General features: G+C 37.1%; 1 long non-coding RNA gene across 1 annotated transcript in view; it reads left to right on the top strand.

The window, feature by feature from the left end:
- LOC134501271 (uncharacterized) overlaps positions 1 to 16657 on the top strand; it is a 51674-nt gene that overhangs the window by 18655 nt on the left and 16362 nt on the right. Inside the window, exon 2 of the long non-coding RNA XR_010068334.1 lies at positions 10376 to 10516. This is a non-coding gene — a long non-coding RNA (uncharacterized LOC134501271). The remainder of the gene's footprint in view (positions 1 to 10375; positions 10517 to 16657) is intronic.

The following is a 16657-nucleotide window of genomic DNA, read 5'->3' as shown; positions in this document are numbered from 1 at the left end:
CTTGCCTGATTCCTCAGTAGCCGACTGGGCTGCCCAGATCACCACTAATTGGCCAGTCATCCACGAGGCATTAGATCACACCCATGAAACTCAGAAGAAATTTGCTGACAGGCACAGACGCCCATAATGGAAATTTAAAGTGGGCAATCTTGTTTATCTCTCTACCAAATTTTTATGCTCACAACAACCCTCAAAGAAGCTTGCTCCTAAGTTTGTTGGATCTTTCCCCATCACAAAAATTATTAATCCTGTCACTGTTCAATTACAATTACCCCCCACCCTCAAATGGCTTCACCCTGTTTTTCATTGCAGCTTGCTTAAACCTGCACCAGAATGTTCTAAATGGAATCAGCCTGCAGCAACCCTTCCACCCATCATGATCAATGGCCATCAACATTTTGAAGTTAAAGACATTCTGGACTCTCATTTTTTTTCACAAATCTTTACAGTATTTGATTCAATGGAAGCATTTGCCAGATCCTGAGTGGGTTAATGCATGTCATGTTAATGCTCCTATTTTAACCAAAAAGTTTCATGCAAAGTATCCTTCTAAGTCCTCTCCTTACTAACCACATAGTTGAATTTCATGGGATATCTATTTTTTTTTTTAATTATTTTCTTAGTCTTTCTTGGGGCAGTATGATCAGGTGCTGTCAGATCCAGTCATATTAACAAATACATTCTGTACACTGTCACATCGAAATGGAATTTAGTTAGTTCATGTCATCTGTGGATCCTTCCTTGCTAATTAGTTCCAGTCAATGATGAAGTGTTCTTTTCTGATCATAGAGGAAATCACAAGGCACGAGGAGTGGAATTCTTCAATAGGGACATAGGTCTGAGTTGTAGGACCTTGGACAGTTCCTATTTAACAACTTTGTTGGCTACAGGCTGGAACCAAATTGACTTTGGCTAAATTCTGTCTCTCAAATTCTACCTGAGAGTGGAAAACCTTAAAAAGCATCCAGGTGTGGATCCTTAGCAGTTCAGTATCTTTCTGTCAATCCCCTCAGGGTTTGTTTCTCAACCTCAACAACTTTAAGATGTGTGGACAAAATTCCTGATACTGGCTGGGGAATTCTGGGAGTTGAAGTCCACACAATTTAAAGTTGCTGAGGTTGAGAAACACTGCCACAGGGCTTGTTTCCATCCCCAATCTCTATAACTTTACATTCCCCAAATGCATGAATACTCTGGTGGGGCACTATTAACTTTATTTTACTTATGTTCACCTGTACACAGCTTTGTTGGCTACATGGGGCTTTTAAAAATTCTTTTTAAGAAATTTCTCTTTCCTTCAGCATTAAGAATTGAATTCTTATCAGGAACTGAAACCTAGCAAGCATCAGTTCCCTACAGCACTCCATTTCAGTTCAGTCAATTTCTGAATTGAATGGGTTTTATAGTTTATTTTTGTTTGTTTGAATTAGAAACACTGCTACTCATTCAAACATGGAAGAAACTCTTGCTGCATTTCCTGGTCATCTACAGTACATGCTGTGCTGCCCTCTGATAAAGTTCAGCTGTTAAACATAACTGGTTCTGTATTTTTGTCCCTTTATACTTCATACAAGGAAATGGTAATTAACCTTAACTGGTCAATTGAAATCTGCAGGTATCTTTTTTTTTTAATCCATTCAATTGTGTTCTGATTCTTGGAGACTGCCTGGATAAGTCCCTGCAGTTTTCTTGACAAGATTTTTCAGAAGTGGTTTGCCACTATGTCCTTCCTAGGGCTGAGAGAGAGTGACTGGCCCAAGTCATCCAGCTGGCTTTGCATCTAACATGGGACTAGAACTCACGGTCTCCCAATTTCTAGCTAGATGCCTTAACCACTATAGGAAACTGGCTCTCTACAGGCATCTATACACCATTTCTAATCTCTGCAAAACATAAAGTGTCCTGTCTGCTATGAAGAAAATAATTGCTATAACAACTTTTGCTTGTTTGAATCTGTTTATTTTTTAAACCCAACCACAAATGTGTGTGCATATTCTGATGTAATTTTAAATTTATATGCTTAATACTTCCCCAAATTAGAGTGCTACAGATTTCTTTTCAAGTGTGAAAAACTTGTACTCCTCTAATATTGTTGCATGCAAACTCCCATTAAACCTAGCCATAATGACTAATCATCAGGTATGATGAGAGCTGTAATCCTGAAATATTGGAATTTGTTTTTATTTATTTTATTTATTAAATGTATATCACTACCCATCTCCCCCCATGGGGGACTCCCCCAATGGGGGAATGGCCACAGATTCTTTATCCCTGCTTTCCATGTCTCCCTCTGTTCCTAAAAATAATGTTCTCTTTACATAGGCCAGGATTCAAATCTTGTGACTAATTGGGTGCACCTTAGGATCATTGATCTTCTATTTTCTCATCTCTGCCCTCAGATACAGAAGTAATCCTCATGGCATCCTCTAAGTGAGGCTGGTGGTTGGATTTGTGTTCAGAGCAAAGACTTAAGAATTTTACAAGTCTTTATGGAGTGATTTGAATCCTAGCTTTTGTCATCAAGTACAAATAAGCTCTTGTGCCTAATCTGTAGTCTAGGAGAAATATCCCGGTGGCATGCAAACAGTTAAAGACACAGAACTTAAATATTCCAAACCTATACTGAATGTCCTTGATTACCTTTTGCCTTATTTTATTACTCCTCAAAGCAAATTAGTTTCCTGTAGTTTACACACTGAACTATAAATGAGTTATAAAAGGAGCTTATCTAGTTCGATATAAATCTGTGCACATGTTTTGACCTTTGAATCCACAAGTGTTTATTAAAAAGATTTTCCACTGGACAGCACATTTTTATATGTTTGCAATCCAATTAAGCTATCACTGCATTGTTAGAAACAATGATAAAATACTATGTTATGCTTACCTATGTGATAAGTTAGTCTTGCACATCCTTTTAAGATAAGTGTGTGTATATGTATTTTAGGTTCCAGCTGGTGAGATTAGTGGATGCCTTTCTTTAAACAAGGTGGCCATTCAGAAATGTAAATATGCTAGAATTATGTGTTAGATTCTATATTAGCTTTATATCCTGCATTTTTTGTAGTTACTCATGGAAGAATACTCCCTCCACTAACTTGATCCTCACACAAAAATCCAGATACAAGTTTTGGGACCTAATAATATAAACAAATTATGAGATTTGGGATTCTTTTGTGATTCTAAATATCAGATGAAAAAAACTTCACCAAAATCCCTAAAACTCAATAGTGGAGCATCCATACCAAATTTCAGTTCAGACCTTGGAATCTTTAGGTAGAACTTGACAAACTTCTCTTCAAAAGTGTAGAGAGCTACTGTCAGTATGGACAACATTCATACTGTGTGTATGGCTAATATTCATATAAAGTAACTTCTTCTGTTCCCAACAAGCAATGTAAGAAGGACAATCTTTCTGTCCTTTCTGACCACTCTAGCGCTGATCATATAAGGCATCTGTGTCCAATGAAGCATTGGTTTGATTAGGTGATACAAGAAGGAGCATCATTTTATGATTTCCGCTAAGTAAAAGAAGCTGTCCTTTTTCACTATAGTTTACTTACTTACTTATTTAGTAATCATATTTATATGGCTGCCATCTCACACAAAGCAACTCTGTAGATATATAGCTGCATCTACAGAGCCTCATTTTGGTCACCATTATGGCAACTAATAAAAATTCAAACTGCAAACTTTTTTTTTTTGTACCTAAAGCTTGATTCATAATCCTAAGTGGGCAGACATTTTGCTATTATGAAAGTTATTTCATAGTAGATATGAGAAAGGCACCAAACAGATAACAGCTGTCCACTGCTAGATAGTTAACATTAGCTGTCACATAGCGCTATATTATTTTTCATATCTCAGAATCAAAATCAAAATCAGGGGTGAGCAAATTCTGCTAGATCACTAAATTTAATTAAATTTATCTGGATGTAGATCAGGCCTGAGTACATTGCATTAGGAAAAAAAAACAGTTTGTAAATCTATCTTAAATGTATTGCCTGAATAAACTGATGTTCCATAATTGCATATCATAATATGAGTTATTTTTTTACATCTCTAATTAATCCAGTAATTTAAATATATCACTGGCACTGATAATTGAAACGGTTCCTCATTCACTCACAACATTACTCAGGTTACTTTTCAGAACACTCCCCTTTTCTGACTATTAATAACAGAAAACAGTTGTTTCCTGAAGAAGAGATAGTATTTGAGTTACACAGCTGTTGAACTGGGAAGCATTGCAAGAGGGACCAATGTAAAAATAGTACTGTTGGAATGATCCATAATTTTAAAAAGTTTTTAAGGCATCTATACCCCTGTGGCCCGCAGGGAATATGAGAGGATGACTCAAATGTGCTTAGAACTTTGCAGAGCCCTCGTGTGTAGGTTGAAATAGAATGTTATATGCGTATCTTTCATTTTGATTTGCAGGAAGCTGTTGGGTTAAAATATTCCATTGCCATACCAATATGCATCCTAATAGCCTTCAGGATGCTGACACATTAATGGAAGTTAGAGTAATGACTTTAAAAGTATTTCTTTAAAAATAACTCAATTTTATTTCATATGTAAGGATTCTAGTTTCTAAATAAAATTGCACATACATATTTATTGCAGTTTTTCTTTCTTTGTTCATTTTCTTGTTCTCCATACTTATAAAGAAAATTTGTGGGTTTCTAAATCTTTTTTTTTTTTGTATCACTTGACAGGATTAAGAATGTGTGTATACACCACTCCTATAAAGTATTTTTCAGAAAAAGCTCATTTTTAATGCAATGAAATCAACTTAAGTTGACACTCTGCAATGAGCTACTTCTATAAAATATTAATGCTCTCTCTAAAAGGTAAGTAAACCAAAGAATTAAATTAAAGATGTGATAAGTCACGGTTTTGCAACCTTGTAAAATGCTTTAATGATCAATGTTGAGATCAGCTGAAGCATTGTAAAGATCGATGTGTTACATAACTAAATGAAATATTATTGTTGGATCAAATCCAAAGGTTGGTTTATAATCACATTTTATGAGGTCTCAGGGGAAACCCAAATGGCATTCATCCAGGCCAGAAGGCATCATATACAGGGGACTGGATATCTTTAATCATCTATTTCTATTTCACATTTCATTTAAGCCATTATAAAATTTTCTCATATAAATTAAGAATAATTATGCAAATTTATTTAAACAAAAATTAATTGTTAATTTGGGGCAGGGAGTAACTTTTTTCATTATCCATAGCCATATCTGATGGTAAGAGAACTTAAAAGGAGATGCTTGAATTATAGTACAGAAAGAGCTCTCATTTTCTATGGATATCCAGGTTGATTATTATCCACCTGCAACAATTGTTTCTGGTTTTGTACTCTTCACACAGCTCAGGCTAAGTTTTTCCATGTAATCTGCACAGAGATTCTAGTTTTGTGGATCCAAGATGCTGATAGTGCAAGGCTGTCTCATTCTCTTCTGAAAAAATGGCTTATTCAAGGCTATTGTGGCACGATATGATGACTCTTAAACTGCTCCATCCCTAAAAAAATGCATTTCCCAAACCTTGCTGGTTCATGAAGTAGAGAGTGGTGCTTGTTTTGTTTGCTTTAAAAGATTCAGCCTCCTCTCTATTCCTCTCTTTTTCCCCCACATGCAGGAACAGAACAGACTGTACCAACAAATGCTAGTGTTTTAATGCCAGATCATTTCTAGCCTACTGGTTGGCATGCATCTGTAGGGAGGATTTAGCAAATATGCAAAACCAGTTTTATTCAAAACAAGTGGACTAATAGTTATTGGGTATATATGCCATCTACTGCATTGTTACCATTTTTGTCCAGTGTAATGAAGCTTGAAACATTTGTTTGGGACTTTCATTTACTGTTATCAAGCAGCCATGATAAAAAAGGAAAAGGGGGAGGGGAGTGGGAAAAAGAATAATCATGTTCTTTTTCCAGGTACATATATATCTATGTTTATATATACAAGAAGTGTATTATGTGAGTAGGTAATGGGTACATTTGATTCACTAACAATACTGTGTATGTACAAGACACTTGGATAATTCTAGATCTTGTACCATCTGCTTGCCTTTATATGGTCCTGGAATATGATAATATACATGTAAACTGTGGTATGCAACAACTGCCATGGTTTCAAAACTCTGTCACAAAAATACCTAGAATATGCTGCACCTAGGCTTTCATACATCACAGTGTAGGAAGCACTGAAAATTTATTTTATGGTGATTACTGTAGAAAAGACTTACTTATTCCATAAGATGCACGCCACTACTTAATTTCTCCAAAAGCACATCTTTTGCCATGCCAGGAGATATACCACAGCCAACAATTACATATGCAAATAGCAAAGAATAATTTCATAAACAGGTTTACTCTTTAAATATACCATATCAAAGGCTGCTTTCTGAGAACATTTTTTTCTCTGAAGACTGAAACCATCAATAACTGGTAGAATATGATACAAGGACTAGGGGATCTATATCTTCGCTGATAACAGCATTGCATATTTTATTACAATGTTCCACTATTGTGATAATTAGAAGGTCTGCATCACCCTTTCCATACATAATTAATGTACAAGTCAGAGACAGATTTTAATGTAGCCTCTCTAAGCCAAGAACATTTCTGAAAAAAATAAACAAGAACATTACTAAGAATTTTTCAGAACTATTCCCTCATTTTACTCCAATACTGAATCAGTTTTCTGCTCTGCTGGATTTGTGATCTGGGGCTTGCTCTCTCTCAGACTAAATTGCCTGATAGGATGAATGTTGGGATGAAGTCAGGGAGGTGTATGCCTCTTTGAACTCTTCAAGAGAGAATTGGGATATAAATGCAACAGATCAGCCATAATAAGTACTACAGGTTCCAAAGTGCTTTATCAAGAATTTGTACTCTTGTCTTTTGGAAGGAAAACAAATGATATATGATTATCTCTCCTGTAAAACTATTTGCTTGGTTTTGCCTATGTATATATGAATCCAAATATCATGATCTGCATACCATAGTTTAAGATTTATGTATTCAAACTCATGAAAAGAATCCTAAGTTGTATTTTAGATGTTTTAAATATTGCAGGATGTAACACGAAATCTTATCCCACAATGGCATAACCTTTTAGCATAATTTAGCATACAACTGCTGATAGCAGAAACCAGCTCACGTCTTTCCTCTAGTCTGTATCCAAGTATCAAATGTCCTACATGGATTAAAGGGCTTTTCCCCACCGAGGAGTTAAAGTCAAGGGTGTTTTATAAAATAGACAACATTTCTGACAGTAATTCATTATGTTAGCTCTTCAAAATGAGAACTATCAAAGTAGTTGATAATCAGTATGTAGCAATGCGTATTAAAAAAAAAAATCTATTATTTTAAGAGGTAAACATGCCATCTCACAAAAACGTCAATAAAGTAAGAGTTCCCAAACACTCTGAACATTTCAAATAGAAATGACATTTCTTATTAGCTTGGTTAAATAATACAATTTAACAAAAGTTAAATTAAAAATACTGACAAATGAATTTTTTAAAATATAAAACTGAAAGAAAAAAAAATACCCCACTTCCGTATAAAGATTTCCATTACGTTGGATGGCATTTCTTGTTACTAAAGGATTAAAAAAATGGGTCCTGGTTACTTTACTCAAAGAACTGAAGACATAAAGACAAATAGCTTGATATCTCCTTAAAGAAGTATTTCTCAACCTTGGCAACTTCAAGATGTGTGGACTTTGGACTTATGGTGGGGATATGGCGGACTGAACAGCTGTGTCTGCAGGCTCAGTGGGCAGAACTGACAATGCGGCAGTTTTTTCAGGCTCAGGCAGGTTTTTCCTGAAGCCCAGGAGTGTTTTTCCAGAATAAGAAAAACACCTGGAATCACCCCGTCTGTCCTCCGGATGCAGCCAGAAGACTGCAAACAGTGTTTGCGCTCAACTGGTAAGAGCAGCTGGGAGGCTGGGATGTCACTATTTCCAAGCTGTGCTGTACCCTTGAAGGGACACTAAGACTGGCCATCCCATTTCTAAATCACCCAATTTATATTTATTTTAAGTATGCATACCCTAAGAGAGGCTTTCTACAGCAAGGAGAAGCAGGTTCTCTTGGTGCTTATCGTTATTTTTTGGACTAATTTTTTAAAAAAATCTTTTTAAGTTTTGGACTTTGTTTTCCATCCAAATATTAAGGAAGACTGAAAGTAAAAAAACTGTCTCCCTATTATTATTTTTGTACTAAATTTGAAGATATTAGCATTTTTCAACATGCTGAATTGGCTGATTTGAACCTTCAGCTTTCTGTTTTCACTTTCCCTTGAGAACTGTCTGCATATCTCACTCTCACTTTATGTAAACACACTTTGGAACTCTTCCATATTTTGACTTTCACTGGTTAAGCTCCATTGGATAATGGAGTTGGAGAAATCTAAAGGAGAAAGTGATCTGCAAGCCATAAGTGAAATCAATCTACTGCATGAGACATGGAGGATTTCAAACAGATTCTTTCTGACTTTCACCAGGATTTTAAACAGATTTCTTCTGAATTCTATCAAGCTTTTATGCAAGATATCCAGGACATTGTGAAAAATATGAGGTCTAACATGTGCCATCAGGTTGGGGATGTGGTGGATAAAATTGAGGAATTTAAGAGCAATAGAAAGGTTTTTTAAAGACTGAGATTGGGATTTTTATCGAGATGCTGGATGAAGATTGGATAATGGAGTTGGAGAAATCTAAAGGAGAAAGCGATCTGGAAGCCATAAGTGAAATCAATCTCCTGGTGGAATGCCCTGAAAAGAACCTGGAATCTTTGAGGGAGGCAGTTGGGCTGTTTGATTCTTTCAAGGGGAAAGCTCTGTGCACATTGTGGGGATATGTAATTGCTCTGGTTTATTTTGAAGTGGGTTGAAGAATGTTTACCTGGTTTGCTTTAAGGAGCAAGAGCATGAACTTGTGAGGACTCTGGCTGGGCCTGTGTATGCAAAGTTCAATCCAGTTTCCTTCATCCTCCACCTGGATAAGCTGGCTTGTTCAGACAGAGCAGGGAATGTCTAAATTTTTGGCTTAGTGTGCAAAAATTAAATGGTCAGTTCTCATGAACTGTACTGAATCAGCTAGATTACACACCTGTTTAAAGTGCTATCCACCCATCCTTGAACTGGCCAAAAAAAACTAAACTGGCATGACATTCCTGCTCTGTTTGCTGATCCCTATCTTGCATGTGTTCTGACTCACTGCGGAACAGTAGTGTCCTGATTGTGCATGTGCTGTGTGTGATAAGCAAAACATTTAATAGATTCCTCAGGCTTTGCTTGTCTTCCCTCTTCTGTAAGTCACCAGCCAGCAAGAAAAACATGCACCAGTCATGGGGCTGCAGCAGGAATGGGGCAGAGCAGCTACAGGACTCTGTCCTTTATCTCTAGGCTCCTTCCTATGCCCATCTTTCAATACCTGTTTTGTCATAATCTGAGCTGAGTAAATTAAAATAAAATAGAATCATGACTGGAGATGAATCACGAGGAGCACATTTATTTAGAATACTCTCCCCTTCTTCAGCTTCCAGATTCTTCTCTGCAGTGTTTGGGAGACAATGGCAGGGGTTGGTCCCGTTTTTCCATTGTTTCACTATATTAACCTTGCATTAAACTGGTAAGAGCCATAGAATTAAAGCACCCAACACGACTGCTGTCTGAGCCATCTTACGCTATTGCATAGTTCTCCTCACCCACCACTGCAGCACTGCTATGTCCAGCTCTTTATGTCTTTAGAGGATGGGGAGAAATGATTTTGAAGGAGTCAGGATAACACAGTTTTAAAACTTGGCAAGGGCTACAAATAGAGATTTAACTTCTCATCCAGTGCCACCAATAATATCTTCAGTTAAAACAAAAACAAAATAAACAAAATAGCTATAACTCTTCCTCTAATTTTAAAACTGGCTAAATAGAATGAAATGATAAATAGAAAGCCAAGAAAGCCAGACAGGAGGGAAAATGAAAGGAGATTAATAAAGAGCAATTAAGCCATCTAAACTACTGTCCTTTTATATCAGGGGTCTCCAACTCAAATGAAGGTGGAGGCCATGTTGCATAAAATGTGTTAATCAATGGGCTGCATTCATTCAACATACAAATATGTAACAAATACTATTAATGCTTAATTAATAAAGTTAAATTAATAAAACAATTAAATGAAAACAATTTACCATTATTTACAAAAATTAAAATTAAAATGACATTATTGATGGTGAATGAAAACAAAATTACGTTCTCTACTTTAAAACAGTGAAATATTGTATAGTACAGAGGCTTATTTCACAGAGACTCTGAAGATCTAAGTGCAAATATTTGCAATCTTTCCAGGACTAATTATTTTGCAGTGCTGCTATGGCAGCAGGTTCCTGATACTCTGTTCTTGGAGCTGGCACTGACTGGAAGTGGCTATCCTCTTCAGTACTTCTCTTGCGAGTGGGCCAGTTATGACCATATATGGTATGCGACCAGGTAAGTCCTCCTCACTCATGTACCTCAGTCCTTGCTTACCACGTTTTTAGTGGAGGAGGAGGAAAAGCAGAGAACTTACCAGAGAAAAAAGGCAAAGTTGAGCAGAGCAGGTCCAGAGACAGCTCCTTAAAAAATAATATTGTTCATCACTCAGCATTCCTTGGTGCTCAGGAGTCCGTATTCTCATTTGGGAAACTTAACAGGGACTTCACAGGATGGGAGGAAAGATCAGGCCATGTTGCCTTCTCTTCTACGCAATACAGAGAATTGAAAAACTGCTAGAAATATCAATTCCTGAGACATGACATATAGACTTACTGATCAAATGGGAGCTGTATTATACTATTTTGAAATATACATAATGAAATTCAAAAGCAGTGTTATTTTTGCCTAAATGCCAGAATTAAGTATATCCTTCCTCTCCTGCTTATTGTTAGTAACACTTAAAGTGGGGAGCCATCACTCCATGGCTATGCTTTGCAGCCAAAAGTTCTGGGACTTGATCTGTCATACCTTAGATGAGGCAGAATAGGTGCCCCCCTCACAACATTATGAATCAGCATGGGCAATACAGAGTCTGATGGACTATTTGGCTGAATTGCTTGATCTGTTCCTCCTTGTTTTTACACTTTTGGAAATTATTAAACTAATGATATATTATTTGCCACTTGGAAACAAGAACAATTAGTAGTGAAAAGAAATGGATGTGTTGAGTCTGTGCACACAACAGTTTTCTGTGCATTTGCTAAGACATTCTACATCAGCGCCGAATGCATTACTTGCACAAATACATCTGGTTTGTTTTACAATTAATTTTACACCTATCCCCAGTTTTCATAGATGGGCCAAACTATTTTAGGGAAGTCTGAAATATAATCCAATATGCTTCCATCAAAGCCAATGACATAAAAACATGCAATACCAGTCCATCCATCTGGACTGTTATGCAAATTGTTGGCACTTGTGCCACGCAGTTATTCCTGTCTGATCAGCTGTTGGGTCAAGGTGTGTTAGCTGAAGTAGTGGAAATTTCTCTTCATCTTATAAATAGTTGATTAGCTTGACTGAGTGAAACGTGAAGCGAACAAATATTCCATCTCCTCCTTGGAGAGCAGATCAGGATTCAGTCTATAATGCTGTCATGTCAACAATGTCAGCACCGCTGTTCATGATGCCATGGCACTATAACTTATTCATGTGAACATAACAAACAAAGGTTTAGCTTAACCAAGCAGTTCCTCTACCTGGAGCTTTCTCCTCAATTAGAAGCAAAAGGGCTCATGGGCCATTTAATCTTTGTTAGAAATGAACTGTATAGCCTATAGTGCTACCACAGAATGCCACTGTAGAAATATGACTGCATGTCACAGCACAAAGGGCTCCAGATATTAGATTATTTAGGAGCCAAATATAGGGGCAGGAACCAATTTTCTAGGGAAACTGCATTTCCCCTATGATCTTGTTTATATACCAACCTATTAGCAGACATGGGAGTGGGTGGGGCGGTGGGCAGGCTAATCCTAATACTTCTTAGCTGAGCTGTTTGACTTTTGCTCTCTGGTGTCCTCAGAGGGCTGTCCATCAAAGGCTTTAAAAATCACAAGGAAATAGTAAGCAGCCTCTTAGCTCTCTCCCCCCCCCTCCCCAATTTAATGGTTTTGGCCCTGCTGAAAAGGAAGAAATGAAATAGTAGAATTTTATAACAGTTTGGAGTACAAGGACATGCTAAATGCAATCTATTGTAACTTACTCATTTTTAATTAATGGGACCATGTCATGGTTGTGGGTGTCAGTCTCTGGAAAAGAATGTCATTAAAGAACCATTCCTGCATCTTGGCAAGACATCATCATCTAGTGGTAAAATAGAGGGACTGTGAATGAAGTAGTGAAGAATTAATATTTAAGTCTAGCAGATCTGGACTGTAAAAATCTGGAAGACCAGTATCAGGCAGCAAAACATCTCATAAAATGCTAGTTCTGATTCCATAGCTCCTCTATTCATAGCTCCTCTATTCATAGTTCAGTCATTGACCATTGAATAAACTATTCCTAGCAGAAAACAACAAAGGGAATTAGTTGATTTCTATTCCCATTTCTGCAAAGCAGTAGCATAAAGGGAGGAAGGAAAGAGAAGGTAAAACTATGGCCATTCAGTTTTAGATGCTTATAATCTTACAAGACTTGTGAAAATAGTTTCTTTTGAAATTATTGGGATTAGCACAGTGCATACTCTTAACCAGCTGTTTTATTCTGGATAGGAAGAGAATTATCTGAAAGAGAACCCAGGGGAAGACTGAATTACTTCTGGCATTACTTACAGTTACTGATGATAACTACCACTTTTGTTGGATGGCTCTGGGGGATTTTTTGGGTGTCCATAGCTGACCATTTCCTCTGATGCCATGTGTGTGTATGTGCGCACACGCATGTGTATGCCTTCAAGTCAGTTTTTGACTCCTGGTGAGTGCCTGGACAAGTCTTTGCAATTTTCTTGGCAAGATTTCATAAGTGGTTTGCTATTGCCTGCTTCCTAGGGCTGAGAGAGAGTGATTGCCCAAGATCACCATGCTGGCTTTGTGCCTAAGGTGGGACTAGAATTCACAATCTCCCAGTTTCTAGCCTATTGCCTTAACCACTACACCAAACTGGCTCTCATGCCTTGCACACTGTTTAAAATCACATCTCCATTTGTATGTAGGGAATGACACAGGGCCTCCTTTGTTGATATCCATGCATATATTGAAAATGCCTAGAAACAAAAGGAACTTCAGTAGGTGGGAACCTTGGTAATCTAAGTCAGTGTTGCTCAACCTTGGCAGCTTTAAGATGGGTAGATTTCAACTCCCAGAATTCTCCAGCCAGCTGGAACCAGAAACACTGATCTGAGTGCTTGTATGGCAGCACCCTTGCATAAAATGATAGGCATGGAGGCTCAGTCACATATGTACAGGTGTTAAGGAGATCACTTGGTCTTCTCTGTGGGGTGCATGTAGTTTTTCAGTTTTAAATATGAGGTGAAATATAGATTTTTCCAGTTCCATAACAATCTGTATATCATCTGCTTTTTTTTTTATTGTTCCGGCTTTTTTATAATGTAAAACACCCAGAGTCATTTGGAGTCAGGCATTTTTAAATGCTATGTAAATAAACAAATAAATCAATAGAGAACTGCAGATACTACCCTCCCATCACATAGATAAATCTAACATTAGCTCCTCACAGATGCATGTTTTTGTATACTGACTGCAAATGAAGCTGTTTCCATTCCAGTGTTGTGTGACCACTAAGCAATTTATTTAATTGTGTAATACAAGTCTCAGAGAACAAGTATTTGGCATGAGAATCTGAAACTACACTGTCGTGCTTCAGGAAAAATGAGTACTTTTGTTAGCCAGCTAACAAATTGAACTGTTCACTAGTATAGCTTTAGAATCCAATTTAGGATGTGACAATAAAGTATTGGATTCACTTAAAGATTCCTAGCAATGGAGTCTTAAAATGGGACACCAACTCCAAGCTCTAAGGGAGCCTGATCTCTTCCCACTGAGATATCAGCAGCCATCTGAACTTCTGATATCAGAGAAAAGATGCCCAGAAGGCAGGCTGGAGAAGAAATGCTACCATTTGTAGCACTGCAGGGATAACTTACTGACATAGTCATACAAAGTTGGGAAAAGGTTAACTAAGGGCAACTGCCAAAGAAGACTTCAGTGCATTCACACTGAAGCCCTCTTCAGGCATGATTCAGAAGTATAGTATATACCTCAACATGTGGATAGGAATGGGGCTATCCAGAGGGGCCTGAGGGAGGCTCAAAGAAGAGGAGGGAAAGGCAAAAATGGGATTGCATGTGCAAAAGGACAGAGCCTGGGTCATGATAGCACAACACTACTTTCATGCTTTTGACCAAAACTACCGATCCAGTGAGTTTCTGTATTGCATTCCTATTTTAAAACAATCTGAAGTGGTGCTCTCAAAACAATTTAAAATAAAAAAAATAACATTATTAAAGATTAGCAAATAAAATTACAATAAATTTAAAATATTCAATATTGAACACACACAAATATATATTGTAAGGTGGATGAGAGTTAAAAACAATTGCCACACATTACTTTGAAAAAAATAGAATGTGCACATGCCCAAATGTTCTGCTTGCCATTCTTACTACTATACTCTGCACCAGCTGCAGATGCTAGACCAAGACTGTGCTGAGATGCAGTATCCAGTGGGGGACAATCACAGAGTAGTCAGGTTGGACCATGGGAAAGATAACACCAGATCAGGTGGTGTAAGGAGAATATCAGCCAGGCACACAGGGTCAGCAATGAGAATTTGGGGAAGGAGAGACTGTTGCGGCCCAAATCTAGTATTCTCTCACCAAAGCAGAAATAGCCCATATTTAAAAGAGAGAGAACCACACAGACAAAAAGAGTCCTGTGCCTTAAAGCTGCTTATGGTATCAAAATAGGAGGCCCAGGGACTGGGGTAATCAGCTCTAGTGGGAATGCTTGCCCACATTGGCACATCAGAAGTGATTGCATTAATACTAGTATATCAGTGTAAAGAACCAAAGGCTGGGTTAATAAATTATTGTTGAATCTTGTTGTTGCCTTGTTTAGATAACAACCCTGCCTGTATTGATTTTACCCTGGAAGCAAAACAGCCTGTGACAATATTCTGTAGCCCTAATAATATTAAAAGAGACCAGGAAGTCAGATGAGACACTGACTTAGACAGAAGCTAGTAACTACCATTTATCTTACCTGTGAACTTACTGTGAGATTTAAAAAAAGGGGGATCATGATATTGCTCCAATATTTGGGAGCCAAATTGAGTAAAAACTACTATAATCCTTTGGGGAATGCTTTACTCTAGTTATCTCACATTCATATCCATATTATTCACTAAGGTTGATTAGAATTGAGCTTCTCTGTTATCTGTTTCTTCGGTGGTCTTCTTATATTGCATTATGTGTATTACATTTAAAATAAAATCATAATCTGGGAAATATCACTCCTAGTAGTACTACTTTGCATTCTGTATTGTCCTACAATTGTAAACAAATATTTTTCAAAATTTCTCCAGTCTGAAAAAGAGTGTTTTATCTCTTTTGATATTTCCAAGTGGAAGAAGACATTACAGGGGAGAATAGGGGAAGCACTATCATCGGTCTATTTTTGTGGTTCATATTGTTTATTCTTGTAACAAGGGTAATTTCATATGTTTGTTTCTGTGTGACTCTGAAAGATTTACATTTTCTCCTTTATTTTTATATGTAGATAATGTTTCTGAGCACTAAATAAAGATGGCTCACAGTCAATTTTTTAAAGCAATCTGTTCTTTTACAAGATCTATTTTTCCACTGTATCAGCCTTTTTCTTATTTACTTTTTTTTTTACAAAAAAAAATTCAGCATGACAAAAGTAAGTCATACTGAATAGGTAGCAAACCCTTTGTGAACTCTGCTCTTGGCCTTCCTTGCTGGTAAATCTTTCAAAATAAGAATATTTATAAAGTAATTCTGTTAAGGTCATAAAGCAAATGAGGCTGATACTTAACATCTGTATTTTGTGCTTCATCCCAATTGGAAGAAAACTTATGCAGTTGTCAGATCACTGTTCCATCCAGCCCATATTGTCAGCTCTGATTAATGGAGCTGTTTGGGATCTTTAGCAGAAGAATCTGTCAGCACCCACTACCTGTGAGATTCATTCATAGCTGATTTCAGGGACTGAACTTGGAAAGACAACATGCATACTGTATGAATTCTACTGTTTCTTCATAGAAAATATGTTGCTGTGGGGACCAAATAACTACAAATTACTTCTCTTTCTCTTTCTTTTTAAACTTCTCTTACCTGTTCAATATTTTCTAGATCTCTGTGATGCATTCATTCTCTTCTTCCATGCACAGCAGCACCAGCTTCAGAATAAGATCCATTTGTATTATAAAATGTATTACTATTTTATAAACTGTACCAAGTAGAGTCTGCTCCCTATTTGGTATGATCAGATAAAGCTGGTGGTTTTAAACCATTGAGAAAAAGAGAGAGGAAAGCTTAAAAAATACCTTCACGTAATAAACAGATGAGCAGTAGGAGCATGGTTCTGTTACTTTATACATTTTAGCATGTGAGCT

Source organism: Candoia aspera, chromosome 7 (assembly GCF_035149785.1).
Source record: "Candoia aspera isolate rCanAsp1 chromosome 7, rCanAsp1.hap2, whole genome shotgun sequence".
NCBI classification, from domain to species: Eukaryota; Metazoa; Chordata; class Lepidosauria; order Squamata; family Boidae; genus Candoia; species Candoia aspera.
This window is presented reverse-complemented; position numbering and strand designations above follow the sequence as displayed.